The sequence below is a fragment of the Adiantum capillus-veneris genome, chromosome 15 (assembly GCF_014529385.1).
Source record: "Adiantum capillus-veneris isolate H3 chromosome 15, ASM1452938v2, whole genome shotgun sequence".
Classification (NCBI taxonomy): Eukaryota; Viridiplantae; Streptophyta; class Polypodiopsida; order Polypodiales; family Pteridaceae; genus Adiantum; species Adiantum capillus-veneris.
The window spans coordinates 43,608,699-43,622,458 of NC_140945.1; positions in this window are offsets into that span (position 1 = coordinate 43,608,699).

Here is a 13,760-nt window from a genome sequence, read left to right on the forward strand (position 1 = left end):
TTCAAAAGATTTACATCCTTTGCAAATATTGAGTAGCATTCGTAGGTAATAAACCTCACCAGCAGTTGGGACAATATTATACATTCTTCCAATCAAAATACCATGTTGTCTTGGAGACCATGCCTTTTGACTTTTATTCCATACCCAACCACTTGGAAAGTCATTATATATGAGGCTATTTGCTTTTGGATAGTTTTGATTTGCAACAAACCATTCTGTCAAGGTAGTTTTTTTTATTTTGCTCGTTATCCAGTAAATCTGATACATCATCACCATCTTGAAATGTAACCATATTCTGCAATGGAAGGTGTACTTGCAATCATTGAATAGCTGGTTTTTCACTATGCATGTCAAAGCCAAATATTTTCCACATAACCTCGGATGCAGAAACATAACGTGCATTGAGATAACTCTTGATCTCATCAATAGACCCTTCAAAATCTTGAAGAACAATAGTGGCTCTATCATGTCCCTTGTAGACATACTTATAAAGATATTTAACGGCAGTGACAGTTGAGCAAATCTCGACATTAATATGGGCTTTGTATCTTAGTGATAAGAGAGGGCTATAAGAAATAACCCAACGATTATTCAAATTGTAATTTTTAGAGGGAACAAACCTTCCATCATCTCGTCTCATATACACAGGATATCCACTTTCATTCACAGACGTAGACGCAGAGAATTTTTGTGGAAACATGAATCTACACTTTCCATCAACCATACATGGAGAACTTGGGTTCAAAGGACCACATGGACCATGAACATTACAACGGCTAACCACATCAAATAATTCTGGAAACACATTCTTATCAAGGAGCTCTGCACAAACCAACTTGTCATAGTGGAATGTATCTCTGAGCTTATATTCGGATGCAAGTATCAACAATATGTGAGCATGAGGAAGACCTCATTTTTGAAACTCTATCACTGAAACATGTCCAATCACCTCACCAAATACGGCTTTCTTGATAAGTAAATGCATCAAATCTTGGACCTTCTGATAAAACACACGTGCAGTCACATCAGGACGATCAACAACACTTTGTCCAGGTAGTAAGGCATTATCTATTTTCATCCATCGTGGATTACATGTGAATGTGATGAAGAGATCGGGTTTACCCCTACTACAAACAATTGCCATTGCATTTTGGAATAGCTGGCACATATATCTAGGACCTCCAACAAAAGACGAAGGTAGAAAAATTCTACGCCCAGCATTTTGACCTTCGGTCCTCTCTAAGCCATCTCTTGCCTCAACCATGTCAACCAATCCTTGGTACACTTCAGCACAAAGTGTTCTTTGGTTATTTCGCATCCACAATAGTCATGACTCCTCTATAGTACTATAAGCATCCACAACATATTTTTGTAGTAGCCTACCCCCTCGAAGAAGACACTCCATTGTATCATCTCTTATTTGTAGGCGAAAGCCATAATATTGCTTCTAACGTAACTTTTTTCCATTGCTAGTCTGTAGATAAATATGCCACCCATCCTCTCCAGTTGGAAATAATAAAACATACAATAAGGACATGTAAGCTCGATGCATGCTAGAGATTCTTTTCAAGCCCCCATGTTGAAAATTTAGTACAATGTCGTGATGGCCAATATTTCTATCATCCCCTTGCCCAGGCATAATTGCAGCAACTTCTGTACCCCTTGGAGCGAGATATTGCCAGCCATCACAACGATGCTCCGCAATAACGATCCTAATATTGGGTACAATAGCATCTCCAGACAAAGAAGCAGCAAATTGTAGAGCATTTGCATAGGGATTTACTCTATGCATCATCGTTTTCAAGCACTCTAGAATACTACGATCTGAATTTGAAACATGATGCAATCTGTTGCTGAACTCATGTTCGGTATCAAAAAATATAATTGTGCAAAGTGTGGAACTTCATTTTGTCCTTTTGTTGGCGTTAAAGAACCAATGCTATGATACACAGATCCATGTACCTTAAAAGTGTATACACCTCTTCCACCACAATTAATAGTCTCATCGACATGGGCACCAAGAGACACAAATGCCAATGCATTATTATAACCCCGAATGTTCTACAAGAACTGTCTACTTTTTGTTGTGTTTGAACTCATCAAATATTTAAATTCATTTGGTGGATCATTCAAAGGAAGTAATCTAACTCTTCCATCAGAGCAACAATATTTACCCACAAATGTTTGGATGGTCTTTCCTTCAGCCTTCCAGGCCTTTGCTCCGCATTTAGAGCAAACAAAATCTAAGCTTCCTAAGTTGTGCAACACACACTTTTTGGATAGAATAGGTGCCATCAACTTGTGATGTAAAAGGAGAGAAGTTGGGTATTCAAAGCGGATGGACAAACAACGCTTTGCTACTTTAGTATAGTTTTCCTCTTCAAGGATAATTATAGGCTTTGCAGTCTCTTGATTACATCGCAATGCTATGTTCTCAGTCGTATCAACATCAATGGCTTCAAAGTTTTCTTCATGTACATCAGGCAAGCATAGTCTCTCATTGCACTTCAGCATAGTTCCAATGGTATTTTGTAGTGAATGCCTTGTTCTCTCTCGTGCTATTTGGCGTCTCGCCTTCCGCGATTCATCACATAGTCGGCTTCGTCGTGCATCACCAGGTGATAATATACGTGGTCCTCATACCATCTATCAAATCATGTGCAAGTAGATATCTCATATAAGCTACTTTCTATAGTTTTAATTAAAATTAATTTTGACTCCATTTTACATAATAAACAATCAATATAAACAAAATCAAATTCTCTCCTCCAAACTAAATACAATTAAAAAAAATAGTTCAATGAAGAAGATACAACATAGCATTACATATTTTTTCCGTTATGAAGATAGGTCGTTGAGAAACTTGGTGTTGTTTTGGTCGAACCAATCTAGCCAAAGCACTTAATTTATTTGTAGTAGCTCTCATATAAAAAAGTCTTGAACCTTGAACCTTTGTCAACGCATCCAGCTTGTTGACAATACTCCTCAATCCTGGCACAATATGTCACAGAGTATTGTCTTGATTCCTTCCTTTTGATTCGCGTTGACTCCTTGAAACCTCTTTTCGAAGATTCTTAATAGATGCCAATATCATCTTTTGAGAATCTTCAACTTGAGAGAGTTTCTCTCTCAAATATGCCTCACTCTCTAATCTCTGCAAGTTTGTTGCTTTTGCCTCTTCTTGCAATTTCCACAGTATCCCACTTTCAATCTCCAATGCAGACCTTAATGTTTCAACCACATTAGAGACATTGGTTTGCATCGTCTCGATCCTTTTGCAGGAGGCTTTGATCTCTAGCAGAGTTTCAATAATAGGCTTTTCAGAATTCCACCCAACATTTCGAGCTGCTCTCTTTTCCGCACGCACATTGTGAATAGGAAGAGATGACAATATCCCCTCTTCATTAGCTGATGCACTTGCAGCTATATGAGAAGATATCAAGCCATTGGTTGCAATAGCGAGAGGAATGGCATGACTAATCTCCATTCTATTGTACATAAAAAACTACAGTGGTTGCAAAGAGAAATGTGACAACTAAAGAGAAAGGTTTGAATGCTTGTAAATGAAAAATAATTCTCTCAAAAATTCATTTTTTAAGTGGCCGCAAATTAAGAAACAAAGGAAATACATCAGCTCTTTCTAGTTTTGGGAGATAACAAAGGATTGCATGAGAAGTGGCAAACAAACCCATGAATAAAAGTTTTGCTTGATACATGTTTAACCCCATCTACATTTGAAAATGGGAAAAGTGCGTTTAGCGCTAGGACGCTTGAAAGCAGGCTCCTTGTGATTCTCAATCCTATCAGGTCCAACAATGCTCTTTAAAGCATTAATTGTGCTATAAGCTTCACAGATAGAGCAACAAACTAACTCAGAATCAAGGTAGAGTTCATCCGAGTACCCCAACTTTACTCCGTATTTGCAATAGGCATAGGTTGCGGAACCATTGATTGGGATTATTTTGGATTATGACAAACACCTGGTGAAAGGGCACCCCGTCTCGAGTCATGGAAGTGCGATCGTAGGTTCTCCAAGCTTCTTCTACAGTAACACTCGGAAAGAAACCTCGAACAATGCTTTGAAAGAAGTCAGCTTTCTTTTCCGGAGAGTAATGAATCGTTATGTGATCCAATACTATCTCCATTGCTTCCAATCCATGACCAAAACATTCAGCAGATACCCTAGGTGCCATAAGGTTCCTAATGAAAAAAATGGGATAAAATAAGAGACAATGTAAGTGTAGTTACTCTAGGACTTCGTCCACAAAACTTGACATTACAATACGTCTCTTCAGATAAGTGCTCAAAGCATTAGAGATTTCTCTCTCTCTCTCTCTCTCTCTCTCTCTCTCTCTCTCTCTCTTCATTTTCCATATAATTCACTAAGCATGTTGAAGAGTGGCCTTTGAAAATTGTAGGCTTTGAAAGCAACATAGGATCTCTCAATCACACATGTTCTTCTCTCTATAACCCTATCTGAAATCTATCTCCAAGTTTTATGAGTTCTCTATCCATTTGGTCACCTCTTAGTGATTAAACTGTGGTTTTTCTTTTTGAACTATAATGCATGTGTCTATGGTAATTGCATCTGTAGAGATGTTGGGAGCTTGTTGGCCCACTTTAGAGTAATAGGTTGAAATCAAGACTCTCAAAATAGATATGCAAGGTCTCTTGGGACTATTTCTATGGTGCTAACATCATCTCCTCGTAAGCTTGAGACTTTCTTCATGAGGTAAAAGTTACCACACCCAATACAACATTTAGATTTGTTGGATTGCTCCACGGGTTTTAAATTCAACCCCAAGTGGCAGGATGTATAGAACACCCAAGTGTGGTAGCTTATTGTCAAGAATAGGAGCTTGATTATTGCAATGCACTCTTGAGTATCCATAGCTGAATTGCACTGCCCTACCATTAGATAGTTCTTTCAATTTAATACCACCATAGACAGGATGCTCAAAATCTCTTCCCATCTTAGGTTCCTTGAATTTTTACCCAATTGTAGTACATTGTACAACTATTTTGAATATTCAAGTACCCTCTTGAAGAAAATATTGAGTTCAAGGCCCATTCAATAGATACTCAAGGCCTCTTGGTTTAATACCATGCTCTCTTGGGATTGCCTTTTGAGTATTATGCCTTGAGTACTACTCAAAGATATCATAGTTGTGCTAGGATTGCTCGACGCATTTACATCAGGCTCAAGATCTTTTAAAACCATTTCTATTTCTATGACATTAAATCTATGCCTATGTAAGTTTATATATATGTTTTAGAGTTTAACTGCTCAAGGACTCGAACACCGTAAGTGAACTTGTAAGGTTTTCTCTCATAGGCATTGTTCGTATAACGTTTTATTTTAATTCATCTCTCTCTCTCTCTCTCTCTCTCTCTCTCTCTCTCTCTCTCTCTCACTCAAGCTGTGTGGGGTCTTGTTTCTTTGTGGAGTCTTTTGGATGTAGCCTGGTAGCCTCATTGTGTACAATGTGTGGGTGTTCATCTCCCTCTCTATACCTACCTTTATGGTCACATGGTCATCATTATGTGTGTGTGTGTGTGTGTGTGTGTGTGTATCTTTATGGTCATATGGATCTACTCTTTGAGCAAATCATCATAACATTTCATTTCATTGTCATCTCCATCTCTATACCTATGTTTATTGTCACATGGATCTACTCTTTTGAGCACACCACCAGAACATTTCATTCATTGTCACCTTTAAATGTGTGTGTCTGTGTGTGTATCTTTATGAAATCTTTTTATATTATTAGCGGTTCATGTCATTGTTATCTGTATGTGTGTGTGTGCGATCTTTATGATCACATGGATCTACTTTTTTGAGCACATCACCATTACATTTCATTTCAATATTGTCATCTTTGTGTGTGTGTGAGTGTGTGTGTGTTTCTTTATGAAATCTATTTGACTTGGATAATTTACCATAGCATCTCTCTCTCTCTCTCTCTACCCCCCCCTTGTTTTTGGTATTTTCTTCTTTCTATGTGTTTGTAAGTGTATTAAAACTGAATATTCTTCTTTCTATGTGTGTGTGTGTGTGTGTATGTGTATCTTTACGAATAACAGTTCATGTCATTGCCATTTCTCTCTCTCTCTCTCTCTCTCTCTCTCTCTCTCTCTCTCTCTCTCTCTCAAGTTATTTTGGCAATAGGAAGACATTACGATAACATTTCATCACCCTCTATCTCTCAGGTCTACTCTCTCTCTCTCTCTCTCTCTCTCTACCCCCTTTTTTTTCCTATTGTTTTTTGTCTTTTATTTCTTTCTATGTGTGTGTGAGTGTATCTTTAAATTTAATTTAAGAGAATTAATAAATTGAAAAATCTTCTTACTATGTGTGTGTGTGAACATTTCATCAACCTCTCTCTTTCAAGTATACTCTCTCTCTCTCTCTCTCTCTCTCTCTCTCTCTCTCTCTCTCTACCCCCTTGTTTTTTCATTGTTTTTTGTCTTTTTTTTCTTTCTATGTGTGTGTGTATCTTTAAATCTTTAAATGATTGAATGAAAACAATAATCAAATAAACAAATCAAATAATTGGAATTAAATAATTGAAATTAAAATAATTGAAATGAATCTAAATCTAAAATAAAAAATCAAACATCAAACATAATTTTTTTTAAAATTACCTGGTTGAGCTGCTTCACGCACACCGTCGACTATTGCGACCCCACTTGAATTGGCTTGCACACTTGTTGCCTATGATACAAAGAAAATGTTAAGTGTAGATCGTCGATAGAGCATGCCAATTGAACAAAAAAACATTTCATAACTCACCTTGCTTCACAAACACCTCAATAACGATTGGCGCACTAACTTCGATTTGCGTGCGACTAGAGCTGCCTAGAACAACATAACATTTCATTTCATGGTATCTCTCTCTCTCTCTCTCTCAGGAGATGTTTATAAATTTTCATTTCTCTCTCTCTCTCTCTCTCTCTCTCTCTCTCTCTCACACACACACACACACACACACACACACACACAAGATGTTATTTCATTTCATTCTCTCTCAAAAGAGAAGAAGCAAAAGAAAACGTTAGTATAATTTCATTCCTTTCATTCTCTCTCTCAGAGGATAGTACAACAATTCATTTCTTTCATTCTCTGTCTCTCAGTACTAAGTAGGGGGTACCAGCCGAAAGAAAATGAAAAAATCTCCCATTAGTGATGATTAGTGAAAAGGGAAAAAATGAAAATTTTGAAGTGCCGGTGTGAAGTGCAGCTAGTTTTAGAATGCTCTGTGGATGGCAGGTTATCACTACGTTGGGTGATGTATCCTTAAAGGAGGGGCAAGACCACCACAAGGGGGAAGGGAGCTACACCACGTGAAGTGTGTGCAGTAGGGGTCTTAGAAGAGGGTGATGACAACAGCCAGAGGGTGACGACAACAGCCAGAGGAGCTACACCACGCCAAGTGTGTGCAGTAGGGGTCACAGAAGAGGGTGCTACAGGAGGCGTGACAACAACAAGGTGGCTTCCAAGTGGGAGACTGTGTGCGAAATGGGTCCTAGAAGAGGGTGACGACAATAGGATGGGGAGAGGTCACCATAGCAGCAGTGGGTCGGCTTTCAACAGACCGGGTGTGCGCAAGAGATGCTGGGAATCTTCATGCAAATGATTTTATTTAACTCTCTCGAGTAGTAGGATGCATTAGTTCGATGAAGATGTGCAACACACACACGCGCGCGCATTCTCCAGGAAGTTGCTACCTCTACCTCTCTCTCTCTCTCTCTCTCTCTCTCTCTCTCACACACACACACACACACACACACACACACACAGGTGCACTACGAGCCGGTGGCTGCCATGAACGGTACGCCGTCATTCTCTTCTGTAGAACGTGGGCATGCAACACACACACACACACACACACACACACACACACACACACACACACACACACACACACACACACACAGTTTGCATGGGCTACATTTTATAGCTGTATGCACACGTGCGCTTGGTGCGGAAACACATGCGCACCCACATCAGCCTGCACACAAACGGCCTCCACATGCAGAGAGAGAGAGAGAGAGAGAGAGAGAGAGAGAGAGAGAGAGAGAGAGAGAGAGAGAGAGAGAGAGAGAGAGAGAGAGAGAGAGAGAGAGAGAGAGAGAGAGAGAGAGAGAGAGAGAGAGAGAGAGAGCGTGCAGTCGACGTCGCTACAGAGGCCGTGCAACACGGGTGATGAAGATAATGGCGATGGTGATAGCTCACCTGAGAAGACGCTGCTCGTAGCTCTCTCTCTCTCTCTCTCTCTCTCTCTCTCTCTCTCTCTCTCTCTCTCTCTCTCTCAGCTCGTTGTGAATAAACGGCCAGCACAAAGCCTCATATTCCCTTGGCATCAGGGCTAGCCCAAATTCTTTGGCAGCGAGTCAGTAAATCTTGCCAGCGAGCTGCAAATGCATAGCCGCCTGCGCCCTGGCCTCATTCAAAGACTTCCTACAACGTAAAGCTCTTTTTTTTAAAACTTTTAACTTTTTAACTGGTTTCTACGTCCTTTTCGACTTTCTCGCATATGCCGACACATGGCACAGGTACTTTGCCGCTATAGTATGTTAGTTAGATATTAAATCTCACCCTGACATGGTCGGTCGGTCCTTTTCCTTTTGTTGGCAGTGGGCACTAGTACAATGACGCCGCCGGAAGCAACAACGACAGCACATAATGATAAAGGCTTGGAATGCTCCGTAGAAGAAAAATACTACTATACTCATACAGAGACACCCTTTCAATTGAAAAGTTGATAAACCCATGATCAAAATCATAAATAGTAGCTCAACATCCACCAGCTTCGCATCAAGAAGCATACAGCCGTATGAGCTTGGGGCAAAGGAAGAAAGAGAGACGGAGTTAGAAGATGGGGGGAGGGGGATGTTGAGTATGTACTAAAGAGAACGTGGATTTGGTCTATTCCTCCCTTTGTACTATTCCTCCCTTTGTAGATGCGACTGTTGACCCCTTTGTAGTTGACACCATTGTAAAGAAAAAGGTTTTTTCAAAATCTACCCAAGCAGCATCAACAACCACATTCACCCATATAGTAACACTACTGATGACTGAATCACAACATCATAAGGGACGTGGAGTGACCTAGGATTGTCTTGTGAATATCGACAGGGACTCGAGGAGTCGAGCATGTGTTCCTTGAGAGAGGGATCAGAAGGGCCGAAGGCAGTATTTGTAGCCACGTGAGTCCCCCACCCACTATAGATATGGTTGTCCTTCAAGCCTTTGCTCTATTGCTTGCACCACTGACCTTGTGCTTCCCACCGGGTTCCCACCTCCTGCATTGTAGTATCATTTACTAGTCCAAGTTCTGGCTCCTCCTGCAAGGGAAAAGTGGGGTCTCACGCATGTAGGTAGCACTTGAGAAAGGCTCTTGATCAACTCTAGTCTAATTGTAAGCCTTGAAATACTTTTCTGCCTCAAAAATATGTATTTCACTTGCTCCGACCGCTAGCAGCTAATGATCTTGACATGGTTTCATCACTCATTTCCACAGATTAATCTCTCTCACACTCTTTGCTTCCAAGTAACCTTCATCAATAAACTCTCTCATTTTGAAAGAAACCATACCTTCAGAGCCCAAAATGAGTTGCACACTCCTAGTTTGCATAGATCTCCATGAAACCTGGGGCTCACATGATCAACAAAAAGAGTCGTTGCATTTGTCTGGACTCCGCACAGTCCAAATGTAAGTGGGAAGTAGGGTGTATAGAACACATGAGCAAGATGCTTTGAGTGCTTGGATTAGGGTAGATAAAGGGAGAGAAAGATACCTGAGTATTTGGACCAGGAGAGAGAGAGAGAGAGAGAGAGAGAGAGAGAGAGAGAGAGAGAGAGAGAGAGAGAGAGAGAGAGAGAGAGAGAGAGAGAGAGAGAGAGAGAGAACACCACACCCTCCTAAGAACACCTCTCACATGAGAGCTATCACCTCATGAGCTCTCAACGCCTGCATTGAGTAATTGAAGGCCGAGGCCACCGAGCTTGCATAGATCAAGAGCTCTAGGTCTATGCATGCACTTCTTTGCTCGCACCTTCAGTAATGAGCTGCCTCCCACCTGTCTCGTCAGCTAGCTCAGCTCCATTGAGCAATTGGAGGCCGAGCTTGCACAAAGCTGGAGTTCTATGCCCTTGTAGAGTTCTGGAACAGGTTGACTTTTGCACTGATCGCAATGGACCCCCCAAATTGTTACCGACTAACTGTATGTGCGCCCGAGAGAGAGAGAGAGAGAGAGAGAGAGAGAGAGAGAGAGAGAGAGAGAGAGAGAGAGAGAGAGAGAGAGAGAGAGAGAGAGAGAGAGACTTTGTGTCTCCATCTTGAGCACCTGCAGGCCTCTGTGTGTGTGTGTGTGAGTGAGAGAGAGAGAGAAAGAGAGAGAGAGAGAGAGAGAGAGAGAGAGAGAGAGAGAGAGAGAGAGAGAGAGAGAGAGAGAGAGAGAGAGAGAGAGAGAGACACTTTGTGTCTCCATCTTGAGCACTTGCAGGCCTCTGTGTGTGTGTGTGTGTGTGTGTGTGTGTGTGTGAGAGAGAGAGAGAGAGAGAGAGAGAGAGAGAGAGAGAGAGAGAGAGAGAGAGAGAGAAATAGAGAGACTTTGTGTCTCCATCTTGAGCACCTGCAGGCCTGTGTGTGTGAGTGTGTGTGTGTGTGAGAGAGAGAGAGAGAGAGCTCAGGGTTAGGTTTAATGGCCATGTGGCCAACCGCCCATCACCAACTGCTACTAACCCTAAGTGTACAACTATACACTTGTGTGAGCCACTAACACTAAGTACAATGTGTATTGTGCCTTAGTGCATAAGATAGAGAAGATAGGGTTGTCTTTTCATGTAAAGACATGGATCCTTATTACTGCGCTTATAGCTTAGGGAACGCATAAATGCATCAAACTTTTGATACCATTGTCTAGATGATTGCTTCAAGCCATAGAGACTTTTCATAAGCTTACAGACCAAATGTTCCTTGCCCTTTAGCACAAACCCTTCAGGTTTCTGCATATAAATCTCTGCCTCGAGATCACCATGTAAGAAAGTTGTAATGACATCCATTTGATCAAGTTCCATATCTTCAGTGGCAACCAAATCAAGCAACATTCTTAGTGTGGTCATCTTGACCATTGGAGAAAAGATTTACTGGAAATCGACACCATATTCTTGTTTGAAACCTTTGGCCACTAAACGAGCTTTGTAATTGTCAATCTTCTTCTTGTAAACCCATTTACAAGGCAATGATTTCCTACCTTTTGGCAATGGAACAAGTTCCCATGTTTTGTTCTTTGCAATATTGGACATCTCCCTCTTCATAGCATGTTCCCACTGAACCTTATCATTGGCTAGCATAGCCTCTTTGTGACAAGAAGGCTCACCACTATTTGTCAGCAAAACAAAATCCATGCCTGAAACAAAACGGTATGGCGGATGTGAGACTCTTTGAGATCTCCGTGGCTGATCAAAAATCGTACTAGCCTGTGTAGTAATTGGCTCAGGAGCTGTATGGACAGGAGGTGATACATCAAAGAATGTCACTTTCCGAAATTCAACCTCTTTCACTAGTTGTCTATGCATCTTAGTCTCATTAAAGACAACATCACTGCTACGGATCACTGATCGACTTTCTAGATCCCATAAATGATATCCAAATTGACCATCTAAACCATAGCCAACGAAGATGCATTTCCTGGACTTAAGATCTAGCTTAGCACGCAACTCCTTGGGTACACGTGCATAAGCTTCACAACCAAATGTGCGGAGTTTTTCATAAGACAATTTATGTCTTGACCATAACTCCAAAGGTACACGAAACTGTAATGAAGCATGTGGTGATCTATTGATCAAGTACATGGCTGTGTATAATGCTTCAACCCAAAATGCTTGCGGTAAATTAGCTTGTGATAGCATAGACATAATCCGCTCTTGGATGGTTCTATTTATTCATTCCACAACACCATTTTGTGCAAGGGTATAAGAAGCTGTAAGCTCACGCTTAATCCCCCTACTTGAACAGAAGTCTATAAACTCTTTGGAGACATATTCTCCACCATTGTCTGAGTGCAAATCTTTCAACTTATGTTCAGACCGAGTTACAATACTAGATAAGAACTTCTTGAAGCAAGAAAAGGTCTTATCTTTAGACTTCATGGTGTAGACCCAAACATGCCGTGTTGCATCGTCAATGAATGTAACATAATAGGACAACCCACATGGGATTTAGAAGGCATAGGCCCACATAAATCACTATGCACAAGCTCTAAGGGTTTTCTTTCTTTGTCAAAAGAATGTGTATGACGTGTCCGTGTTTGCTTTCCATATTGACAATGCTCACAAAAGGGAAAATCAGAAAATGACAAAGATGATAAGTAGCCCAAACGAGAGAGTGTCTCCATTCCCTTCTTTGACATATGTCCTAACCGGCTATGCCACAAAGCAACAATTGGCATCTCGGTTACAGAAAGAACACTGTTTTTATCAGATACATAAAAAGGATAAAGTGAACCAACTTTAGAACCATGGGCTATAATAAGATGACCCTTCACCGCATGCCAAGACTGCTGATGAAAAGTGACTTTGTAACCCAAGACATCAAGACGTCCAACCAAAATCAGATTGCGTGTCACGGTTGGACACGATGCACATTATGGATGATAAACTTCACCCCATTTGCCATAACCATGGCAATATCACCTACGCCAACAATGTCACAAGAGTAACTGTCACCAAGGATAACAGAGCCGATGGTTTCCTTGTATGTACTAAACCAATGCCTATGAGGTGTGACATGCAACGAAGCACCTGAATCAAGAATCCATGTATGGGATACTTCACCACTAACAAGGAGTTCAACTGGCATAGAACTCTGCAAAGATAGAGTTTCCTATGCATCATAAAAGACATCATTATTTTCAGTCAACATATTAATGTCTTCAGCATCACTGTCATCGTGAACTATGTTCAGTTCTTCAATCTTACCGAACTCTTTGGTTTCTCCTCTTTATCATCATGATCTTTGCCTTTACCTTTGCCTTTCTCTTTGTCACGCTTCCAAGCATAACAATCCTTCTTTATGTGACCAAACTTATCACAATAATGGCATCGAACATTACGGCAACCACAAGACTTTGATCTACCCTTTGATGCATCTCTATTTCCCTCTTTCTTGGACTCACGTTGTGAAGAAAGGCCCTTACGTTGCTTATCATCCCTTTGCACATAATGAGCTTCGCCATGATGCGAGCTAGTCATGGTCTTTCAACGCATCTCCTCTGACAAAATTGCACTAGTAACATCATCGTATTTTAGCGTACCATTAGGAGCAAAGTTACTAACAGCTGTGTAAAAGATATCCCAAGAGGGTGGCAATGAACAAAGAAAAAAGATTGCTTTCATCTCATTATCAATGGTCATGCGTTGTGCACGAATTTGGGCAAAAAGAGAATCAAAATCATTGATATAGCTGGCAACGCTAGGTGACTCCTTCATAGGAAGGTTGAAAAGTTTTTGCATTAGAAAAACCTTATTGCTAGCCGTATCCTTTTCGTAAGTGTCGCATAATTTTTGCCGTAAAGCATGAGCAGTCTCGCATTCTAACACGGAAAATTACATCGACTCACCAAGGTGCAGCTTAATCGTAGACTTGCATAGCTCATCAAGCTCCTCCCACTGAAACTGAGTCATGTGCATATCTTCAATTCTAGCCGCATAGGTAATATGTAACTTTTGCTTCTTTTGGACAAGCACATCATGC